The 9,935-nt window shown below is 48.5% G+C and overlaps 1 protein-coding gene across 1 annotated transcript in view; it reads left to right on the top strand.

Annotated features, from left to right (window-relative positions):
* The first annotated feature begins 907 nt into the window (after positions 1-907).
* Positions 908-9,935, top strand: part of LRRN2 (leucine rich repeat neuronal 2) — a 178,512-nt gene continuing 169,484 nt past the window's right edge. Inside the window, exon 1 of the mRNA XM_077334668.1 lies at positions 908-1,265. The gene's annotated coding sequence lies outside the window, so the exon portion shown is untranslated. The remainder of the gene's footprint in view (positions 1,266-9,935) is intronic.

Below are 9,935 nucleotides of genomic sequence, written 5' to 3'. Positions count from 1 at the left end.
TGCTCTCCTTGCAGCATCTCCTGGGGAAGGCACTGGCAAACCACCCCGTATTGAGTCTGCCATGAAAACGCTAGAGGGCGTCATCCCAAGGGTCAGACATGACTCGGTGCTTGCACAGGGGATACCTTTACCTTTTACCTGCAGCATCTCCCTGGCCATTGCTGAGAACAGGATGCTAGACCAGATAAAGTACCAGTGTGAGCCAGTCAGGCTCTCCTTAGAGTCTAACGAAAGCTGGGACATGTTTAAACTTCATACAATTTAAAATCTATTGTATTAATATATAACGCAACTGCACGATGCAGGTGATGACTCCGTGGCTTTTCTCTGCAATGGGGATCCAAAGCATCATACAACATCATCCTCCTATCCTGCCTTTTGTCTTCACCACAACAAGCTTGTGGGGTAGGCTGGGTTAAGAGTGACTGGTCCATAGATATCCAGTGAGCTTCCGTGGCAGAGCTGAAATGTGAACCCATGTCTCCCAGATCCTACACTGTGCTTGGCATGCTATCTGTATTTCTGCTTTGGCTGTTGTGCTTTGGTTCCTCCTGTGTCCTTAGACCCTTTTCACCAAAACAGCAGAATCCTGGCTACCGTCATGTCAAGTTGGAGAGATTGTGTCTGGCCTGTCCCGAGGTGGCCGCTCACGGAGGCAGCTGCTCTTCTGAATCCTGTCGCTTGGCTCTGCCAGGGGTGCCCCCCCCCATGCTCGCCTGTTGCCGAGCCTCCCTCCGCCCCTTCCCACGCCACTGCCCACCCGGCTGTGTTTAAGGGGCAGAGCTCAGTGGTGCCTCAGGAGTTAATTGGCAAAGCCGGCCGGAGCTGATTCAGGTGGGTGGCACATTGCAGTGACAAGAAGACTCCAGCTTGGGGGGGGGGGGGGGGGAGAGCTTCTGAAGGGAGAGGAGAGGCAAGGGTTTGTGCGCCGCGTGCGCGCCCCCGCCCGCGCGCGCCTGTGCGATCACAAATGAGATGGGCGAGAGGGAGGAATGACAGCCTCTCTCTCTTGCTCGCTCGCCCGCCCGCGGACGCCTGCAAACAAGTAGCTGAGCCGGAGAGCGCGGAGGAGAAAGGCAGAGCGTTCGGCCGTCGCCTCGTCAGTGGCGGGGGAGCCCGACGCCCCCTCGCCTTCGCCTGGGCCGCCTCCCGTCTGCCAACTCCGCGCATCCGTCTGAGACTCAGCGGCGTGCCTCGATGGCAGCGGGGAGCCGCTAGGCGAATCCCCGCGGCGCCGGCAGCGGAGCGGAGAGGAGAGTCCAAGGGTAAGTTCAGGCCCGCGGCTTGCTCCGTGGCGGTCCCTGCTGGGCCCGGGGGACTCCTCTGGGGCTTCCTCGCACGCCCCGGATCGCCGCTGCGCTCTCGGGCTCGCCGGCGTTTCTGAGCGAGGCGGGAGTCGACGCGGGGCGGGAGGGCTGCGTGGGGGGGCGGGGGGGGGGGCGACGTCTCCTTTGCGTTTCGCCTGGCGAGGACGTGAACGAGGGGCGATCTGGGCGCGCTCGCGGGCGACCGGCGGCAAAGTTCAGGCGCGGAGCGGGAGCCCAGCAGGGCGATGCTGAAGGCGAGCGCCGGCTGGCTCCAGTGATGCCGCGGGAACCTGCGCTTCCTCGGCCCTGCCGACGGGGGAGCCATTGGCGTCTCGGCAGCCCGGGCGAAATTCTCCGCTGGCGGGCGGCTGCCCAAGGGGCCGGGGCACAACGGCCGAGTCCGCTCGCCCCCTGGCGTCCTCGCCTGCGGCTCTCGGGAGTGGCTCGTCTGGACAGAGCGCCCTCCCCCCCCGCCCCCCTCCCGCCGCCAGGGTTGCGGGTCTGCCTGGCGCTCCCGAGCCAGCCTGGACTTGCACTCCCTCGAGTGCTGCCCGCGACGGCTCGCGCGACTCCTTTGCCCCTCCCGAAGTCACAGCCTTCCACGGAATCAAGGCGATGGGGGGCGGCAGGCATCGTCTAGCCCTGCAGGCTGCAAGGACTGAGAGGGTAACCCCCCAGGACCCGCCAGGAGCCCCCCTCCCCGTGTCGGGGGAACGACTGGGCATGAACTTGGGGCATCAGGGAAGGGGGGGCCTTGTGCCCTGCAGGGCTCAGCCCTGAGGCAGACCAGCCTTTGCCCACCGTTGGCTGCCGGCTGCCCTCTAAAGCCTACAGCGCAGGGCAGCCAGCTCCATCTCTGAAGGAGCCGGGCTAGCCTGTGAATAAGGACCCGTCGGTGGGGAACGGGCTGTAAGCCAAGGAGGCGGCGGGTCAGCTCTCCTAAAGAGTTGGTGGAACAAGTGGTGGTGGGTGGGGGAGCTGGAGGAGGATGACTCCCGCTCCCTTCTGTACTTCGGAAAAATAGGGGCATGCTTCATGCTGTCTGGATAACCTCGCAGCGGTACTTACGCCACATAACAGGATCCCCCTTCCAAAGAACATCCCCCGGGCTTTGTGTCCCCACCCCACCCCCGTGTTCCTCTTCTCCCTGCCTCATCAGTCATGCTTCCGATCTGCTGCCCACCATGCTAAAGCGGCACAATCTATAGGCTTGGCGAAGCAGGGAGAGAGTTTTGCCACAGCTCACAGGTGGAAAAGAATTTGTATTTCTTTCACTTTCACGCGCAATATTGCAGCCTTCTGCCAATGGCTGTGGAAGAAATCCTCCCTAGTAACTGAGCAGGAGCTCCCACTGAAGGGGAGGTGGGGGTCCTCAGCAAAGGCGTGCGTGCACTCCACATCGGGGAGACAGGGTGGCTGAGAGCTCCTGACTAGAAGGCGAGAATCGGCTGCCTGCTGCCCCCCTTTATCCAGTAACCCTTTATCTAAGGGGCAAAACGCATATTATGTTGAGGATTAGTGAACTAACCCCCCCCTTAAAAAGCAGGAATGGGATGTGTGACAAGAATTGAGGCAGTGTCAGTGGGTAAGGGCACTGACCCAGCCCCGATTCTTATCACACCCTGTAGGCACTGTTTCCACTCCTCTTTCCTTTTAGACCCAGCCAAAAAAAGACACCCCCTGCTTTGCGGTTTACACTCTGGGGAAAAACCCTAGTAAAAAAGGCTTGCATTGTATTGACGATAGAAAATCTCCTTTCCCCCGTCTGACACAAGAGTGCTGCTCTGATGAGGCTTTTCTGTCTCACAGTCTCCTACCAGGAAGGGCAGGACTTTTCTAGCAGGGAATTTGTGCTGAGGAATTTGATGAAGACCTGCAGTAGTTTTCTTATTGGCATCCCTGAGTGTACGAGTGGCTTTGAATATTACACAGAAGACTCTCATATGTTTTTGTTGTTCCTCTGCAATGTTTTGCAACTGGAACTCATGCATCTCCACCGGGATTACGATGCATGGGCCATGTCTGGAACTTGCACATCACACCTGTGGAGATAAATGTGTGAAGAGAGAGCATAAATCACTCATGCTTCTCTCATCCTGTGAAATGTTTGTTCATTATAGGTGCTCAGCCCCCTCCATGTTGGACTTTTTTGTGGCCAGTAGCAGGGTCTGAAGAAAACACTCTTTAGAACTTCACTTAGGAGACCCTATCCTCCCCCATGATACTTCCCACTCCTGTTCTAATCGATCCGAAGATACCTATGGGTCACAGGCAAAATAACCGGATACCTCAAAAAGGAAAAGCCTAGGTTAGCCCCAAGCCTTGAGCAAGGAGATATCAATGTGCTAGGACTCAATGCAGGGCTAATGCTTTTGAAAGGTAGCAGTGAAGCAGGGGTAAAAGAGGAAAAATGCCCTTCATTTTCACCTACTGTGGTTCCCTTAGTCATGCTAGCGGACAGGTGGCATTTGGCTGTGGGAGCTGGGACTTCCTTGTCTTTTAAGAGTATCCAGAAGGCAGACTGTGCTAAGCAAGCTGTACTAATGCTGGTTTTTGCAGGCTCTTGTTCCTTCATCAAGTGGGGTGAATTCCATTCAAACTGTCACAGGTAGGATGGGACCCTTTGAATACGAGTCCCCTCTCAAGAAAGGAACACTCTCAGATGTGCCACCGGGAGTTTCTCTTACAGAGTGTTTTCTCAGTGGAACAGGCTTCCTCAGGAGGTGGTGGTTCTCCATCTGTAGAGATTTTTTAAACAGAGGTTGGAGAGCCATCTGACAGAGAGGCTGATTCTGTGAAGGTTCAAAGGGGTGGCAGGTTACAGTGGGGGTTGGACTAGATGACCCAGGAGTTCCCTTCCAACTCTGTTATTCTAAGATTCTAAAATGACCCAAGAATTGAGGACAAAACTTCACACTCCTTTCAGGGATTGTCCTTTCTCCAAGGCTTTCCCGTGTGTGGGCTAATGATAAACGACTGCAGTGTTCTTCTTTGACCTGATGTCACTGTTCACCTTGGGGAAACCTCTCCCTCTCAGCTGACCTACTTCTGCACTGCTCCATATTCTTGTATGTTAGACAGTCACACTTACAGTAGAACAACATCAGTGTTAAAAGCCAGTCAAAACAGTTGTCAGTTTGCATTGATACAAAATGACTGCACATGAAGCTAACATGCTGGCAGGAAAAGATGCTGGCAATTACTTCTCAGATAGGAAGAGCTGGATAGCAGTATACAGGACTGGAAGAATGAAATCAATTGTGAGGACTTTGTACTGTGTACGGTCAGATATTCTTTTCAGGGGGGTATTGACTTGTATGTGGTACAGTGGAGGTCCACTGTTTGGTGAATGCTACGATTCACATGTAGCAGTCATCTCTAGGTGTTTATCAGAACCCGGCATCTTAAAAGTGGAGAAAATTTATACCTATACATATACGTCTATGTTGACACTTGCCCACTTCTGAATATCCACTGTAAGACTTGAATTTTTGACAAAACTTGGCAACTAAATTGAAAAAAAAATCATTTTATTTGTAGCAGATTGTAATATTCCAAGAGAATATTACAGGCAGTGTAGGCAGGAACTATTGATTGCATCATCTCCTGTTGTTTCCATTGTGCAAACTATTGACATTCACAGAATTCAGCTTCAGGGAGAAAAACAGATTGTTGTGTTGTTGGTCTCAAGGACCAAGAAGGCTAAATATTGACACATTTCATTATAACAATTTTGTAATTTTTTTCAGAATGAACAGGCTGGAGAAATATGATTTAGTAAAATTGTTCCATAACCCTTCATAAAAATGTATGTATTTAGAGAATGTATAGATATTTTGTGTGTTTAAAGTATCCTTCTTTTGATGGATTGAAGCATGGCTAAATTTCCCATGAAAGGAAGGTTGCAGAGAACTTTCCTGCCTCCTCCCTTCCCAGCGCTGCTCACTGATCTCCAGCCTGGCCTTGGGGGACAGCAGATCCCCACGGTCAGTTTGAGATGCTTGGAACAAGAGCCTGCGGGGAGGTAGTGGAATTAGCAACAAAAAAGAGGCCCTCTTTCCATTAGTGGAAATGCTGGTAATTACTTTGGAAATTCTTACAATTGTACAAAACTGAACAACACTAATCTCCATAATTTCATAGCCAATTTTGGTCTGCAGTAAAAGAGATTTGAGTTCAGCGGTGCCTTAGAGACCAACAAGAGTTCCAAGTATAAGCTTATACTTTGAAACTCTTATTGAATTCTAACATGCTACTGAGTTGGAATCTATCTCGTATGGATGGGATCTTAAGGCTGAGGAAAACTATATAACTAATTACCAACACCACTGATAATTAAAAAATGCAGGAGCGGGACCGGAAAAGAACTGCCCTACTTTGGGAGCACTAAGCCAGTAACAAGCCCAATCGTTTTTGATGTTTGAAAGAGCTTGTAATGAGTTCAGCCCAGTGCTAGCTAGCTACTGCAGCTGCCCCTTTTCTATCTCAGCACAGAGATGGCTGCAACAGGAAGGGCTCATCATGCCGTTTCCCCAATTGACTCAGTGGCTCCGCAGTAAAGTCCTAGGCTCCATGCTCTACTGGAGATGGTTTTTACACTTGGGATCACTGGAGCACATCTCTCCCACGGATGTTGCCTAAATCACAGACGCTCTAATGGAGGCTTCACAGAGCACAAGGCCTCACTGTCATCAGTGCTTGCACCAGGTTAGTTATAGTGAGAAGGAAGTGGGCAGCAGGATTGAGATGAAATGAAGAGGGCTCCTCTGGTCATGCTCCCAGCAATATTATCAGGAGAGCCAAGGGGCTTTACTTTATTAGGTCCAAGTACAAAGGAGTTTACTTCAGGCTGAGACAAATCAAGTTCAAATTTACGACCCTCTCTCTCCCCCCCCCAGCCAATTGGGAAGGGCAGGCTATAAAAATAAAGTTGTTGTTGTCAGTTTAAGACAAGCCCTTCCTGAATCAAGCCTAAGAGTTTCGTTTATTACTACCACTGCTGCTCATAGCCACTGTGTCCTTTGTCGACTCATAAACATTTCTGGGTAGATTTGTTTTCAAACAACAGAAATGCAGATTCTAGGTTTTGGCAACTGAAACAAATAATTGTGCCTCATTGACGATTTATGCACTCGGAACTTCACTGCCCCAGCTCCCATGCAGGAGTACAAATTGGGAGCAGATGAGGCGCAGCAGGCCAAATGGTCCCTCATGTGGGTGCAGGAAGAGGTGAGGCAACCTGCCACGACTAAAATTCCAGCCTGCAGCCCAGCATGAAACCTCCTGTGCGTAAACGGTCATTGGGAGTTTTCAAGGCAAGAAGAAGAAGAAGAAGAGTTGGTTCTTATATGCTGCTTTCCCCTACCTGAAGGAGGCTCAAAGCGGCTTACAGTCGCCATCCCATTCCTCTCCCCACAACAGACACCCTGTGAGGTGGGTGAGGCTGAGAGAGCCCTGATATCACTGCCAGGTCAGAGCAGTTTTATCAGTGCTGTGGCGAGCCCAAGGTCACCCAGCTGTTTGCATGTGGAGGAGTGCAGAATCGAACCTGGCTTGCCAGATTAGAAGTCCGCACTCTTAACCACTACACCAAACTGGCTCTCCAGAGAAAGACAGGCTTGCCAGTGCCATCATAAGCATGATGCCTCTGGAATTCCTTGGTGGTTTTCCATCCAAATCTTAACCAGGGTCAACCTTCCTCAGCTTTGAAGATTTGATGAGATCAAATTATCCTGGGCCATTCTGATCAGGGCCATCTTTGCAATAAGGTTTATCACATTATAACTTCCTGGTGACTTTCCTGTCACTTACTCTGTTACTTTTTGAAAATGGAGACCAATTGGGTTCTATATGAAGTATTTATATAGACATCTACATATTGTGATGTAGTCCCCTTGAATAGGATAGATGAGATTCTTCATAAGAGATTAGTTTGAAGGTACCAGAGGAGTATCTTCAGTGACTCAGCTCTGAGACTACTGAATATCAGTAGGGGGTTTCAGTTCTCATTTCTGAGTGACCACCTTATAGCTGCTGTAATATGATACTGTGAGGTTAAAAGGAATCACAGCTGGTTTTTTGCTCTCTGATGGCTCAAAGAGCTCGTCTGCTAAAATTGGTCTTGAAACTACTGTACCTATGTAAGCATAAGTCCGATTACTAACAGTTTAGGACAAGTATCTAAGTTAGAATTGCAGCATTATGTTCTCTTGTTCCTGATATGGTTCTGTAAGAGCTTCATTGCTCTGCATTTGTGGCTCAGCTTTTTTTGTCTTAAGTTACTGGAGCAAGTGGTATATTCTGTCTGAGAGAATTCGGCAAACCATGATTTAATTTCCAGTAAGCCAGGCACTGAATCTTCATGTTTGGTTTTCTCAGGTTCTCAAGAGTCTGAGGCGGCTGCTAGTGATCACAGTGTGTGCAGCACTGCTTTAATCTATTTCTTAAATCCCTATTATCAATTTGAGTATGAGTACCAGGGTAAAATGTGAAATAGTTACTACTCCGAGACTCCAGTTCAAGTTCCCATAAATGCAAAAGCAGCTTCTGTGTCTTGGGAAGTCAGCCTAAATCAGAACAATTTTTACATGGTCCCAAACCTAGAATTACCAGCTCTGGGTTGGGAAAAACCTGGAGATTTTAGGGGTGGAGCCTGAAGACGGTGGTGTTTGTGGTTTAATGGGGTATAATGCCATGGAATCCACCTTCTACAGTGCCTGTTTTTCTAGGATGAACTGGTATCTGTCACCTGTCATTCAGGAGGCTGGAAACCCTTACAGAACCAAATATTCATATTATGATTAAAGTGCTAGTTTAGAGTCCTGGGTTCAAATCCCAAATCTGCTATGTGGTTTACTAGATGACCTTGATTCAGACACACTCTCTCTCAGTCTCATCTGTGTTGGGAGGAGATAATTAATAAGGGAAGATGCATGTATGCATCCTTTAGGATGCTTTGGGCTGATCCTGCGTTGAGCAGGGGGTTGGACTAGATGGCCTGTATGGCCCCTTCCAACTCTATGATTCTATGATTCTATGATCCTTGAGCTTCTTGGAGAAATGTGAAATTAAACCGTATGGATAACTAGCAGCAGATGGTTTCACAAGAAACCAGAGAGATGTCTCAGTCCATGCAGGCTATAACCATAATGTACATCAAACAAATATGACTACATAAAACAAACTGGGATATTCCTCTTGGTTCCACTACAGTGGAAACCTGTAGGGTTTCTGGGGGTACCAAGAGGCTCTTTTTGTTCTATAGAAATAAGGAGTCACTGCAGATCCTACACCTGAATTATCTGCATAGGAAGCAGGAGAGGAATTATGAGAGCATGGGGATATGGCTGGGAGTCATGAAATGAGCATCAGAAAGGGGATAAATTTTAGTAAGCATCCAGGAAATAACAGTCTGACAGTAAGATCTGTTAGCCTATAATAATCTCATGCTGTGTGCTGCATTTAAAACCAGGCTGGAAGTTACTAATTCCCAGCATGTGGGCCACAGCTTCAGTCAAGGAGGTAACACATTGCTGATGCACTGAATTTTGTGGAACCATCACCAAATGATACTACCAAAATTCAATAAGAAAAGGTTATGTATATGGGAAAATGGGCCAATATTCAGTTTTATTTGACCTGATCAATGTTTTCTCTTTGTCTCCCTCTTCCCCTCGCATGTACACTCTAAACTATGATTTTCACTTTCTGGCTTTAATTCTTACATATTACTTTAGTAGAATCATAGAATCATAGAATAATAGAGTTGGAAGGTACCTCATGGATCATCTAGTCCAACCCTCTGCACTATGCAGGACACTCACATCCCAATTGCTCATCTACTGTAACTTGCCACCTCTTTGCCTTCACAGAATCAGCCTCTCCATCAGATGGCTATCTATCCTCTGTTTAAAAATTTCCAAAGATGGAGAATCCACCACCTCCTGAGGAAGCCTGTTCCACTGAGAAACCGCTCTAACTGTCAGGAACTTCTTCCAGATATTTAGATGGAATTTCTTTTGAATTAATTTCATCCCATTCATTCTGGTCTATCCCTCTGGGGCAACAGAGAACAATTCTGCTCCATCCTCCATATGGCAGCCTTTTAAATACTTGAAGATGGTTATCAGATCCCTTCTCAGTCGTCTCCTCTCTAGGCTAAACAGACCAAGCTTCCTCACATTCCAGTTTGTCAACATCCCTCTTCAACTGGGGTGCCCAAAACTCCAGGTGAGGCTGAACTATTAACAAGTACCCTCTGGGTACGATTTGTCAACCAGTTATTGATCCACCTGACAGAATTAGGATCCATACCGCATTTTACCAACTTGTGAACAAGAATATCATGTGGAACCTTATCAAAAGCTTTACTGAAATCCAGATAAACTATGTCCATGGCATTCCCCTGATCCAACAAGGTATTCACTTTCTCAAAAAAAGAGATGTTGGTCTGACATGACTTGTTCTTGCGAAACCCATGCTGAGTCTTAGAAATCACAGCTCTCAGTTCCAGCTGCTCAAGGACCGAGTATTTGAGTATTTGTTCCAAATTTTTGCCAGCTATAGATGTCAAGCTGACAGTAATATGAAAGCAAATAAAATCACATAATTTAAAGAAATATATCTGTG

The sequence above is a fragment of the Paroedura picta genome, chromosome 4, assembly GCF_049243985.1.
Source record: "Paroedura picta isolate Pp20150507F chromosome 4, Ppicta_v3.0, whole genome shotgun sequence".
Lineage (NCBI taxonomy): Eukaryota > Metazoa > Chordata > Lepidosauria > Squamata > Gekkonidae > Paroedura > Paroedura picta.
Note: the sequence above shows the minus strand (reverse complement) of the source record. Positions and strands in the feature narration are given on the sequence as shown.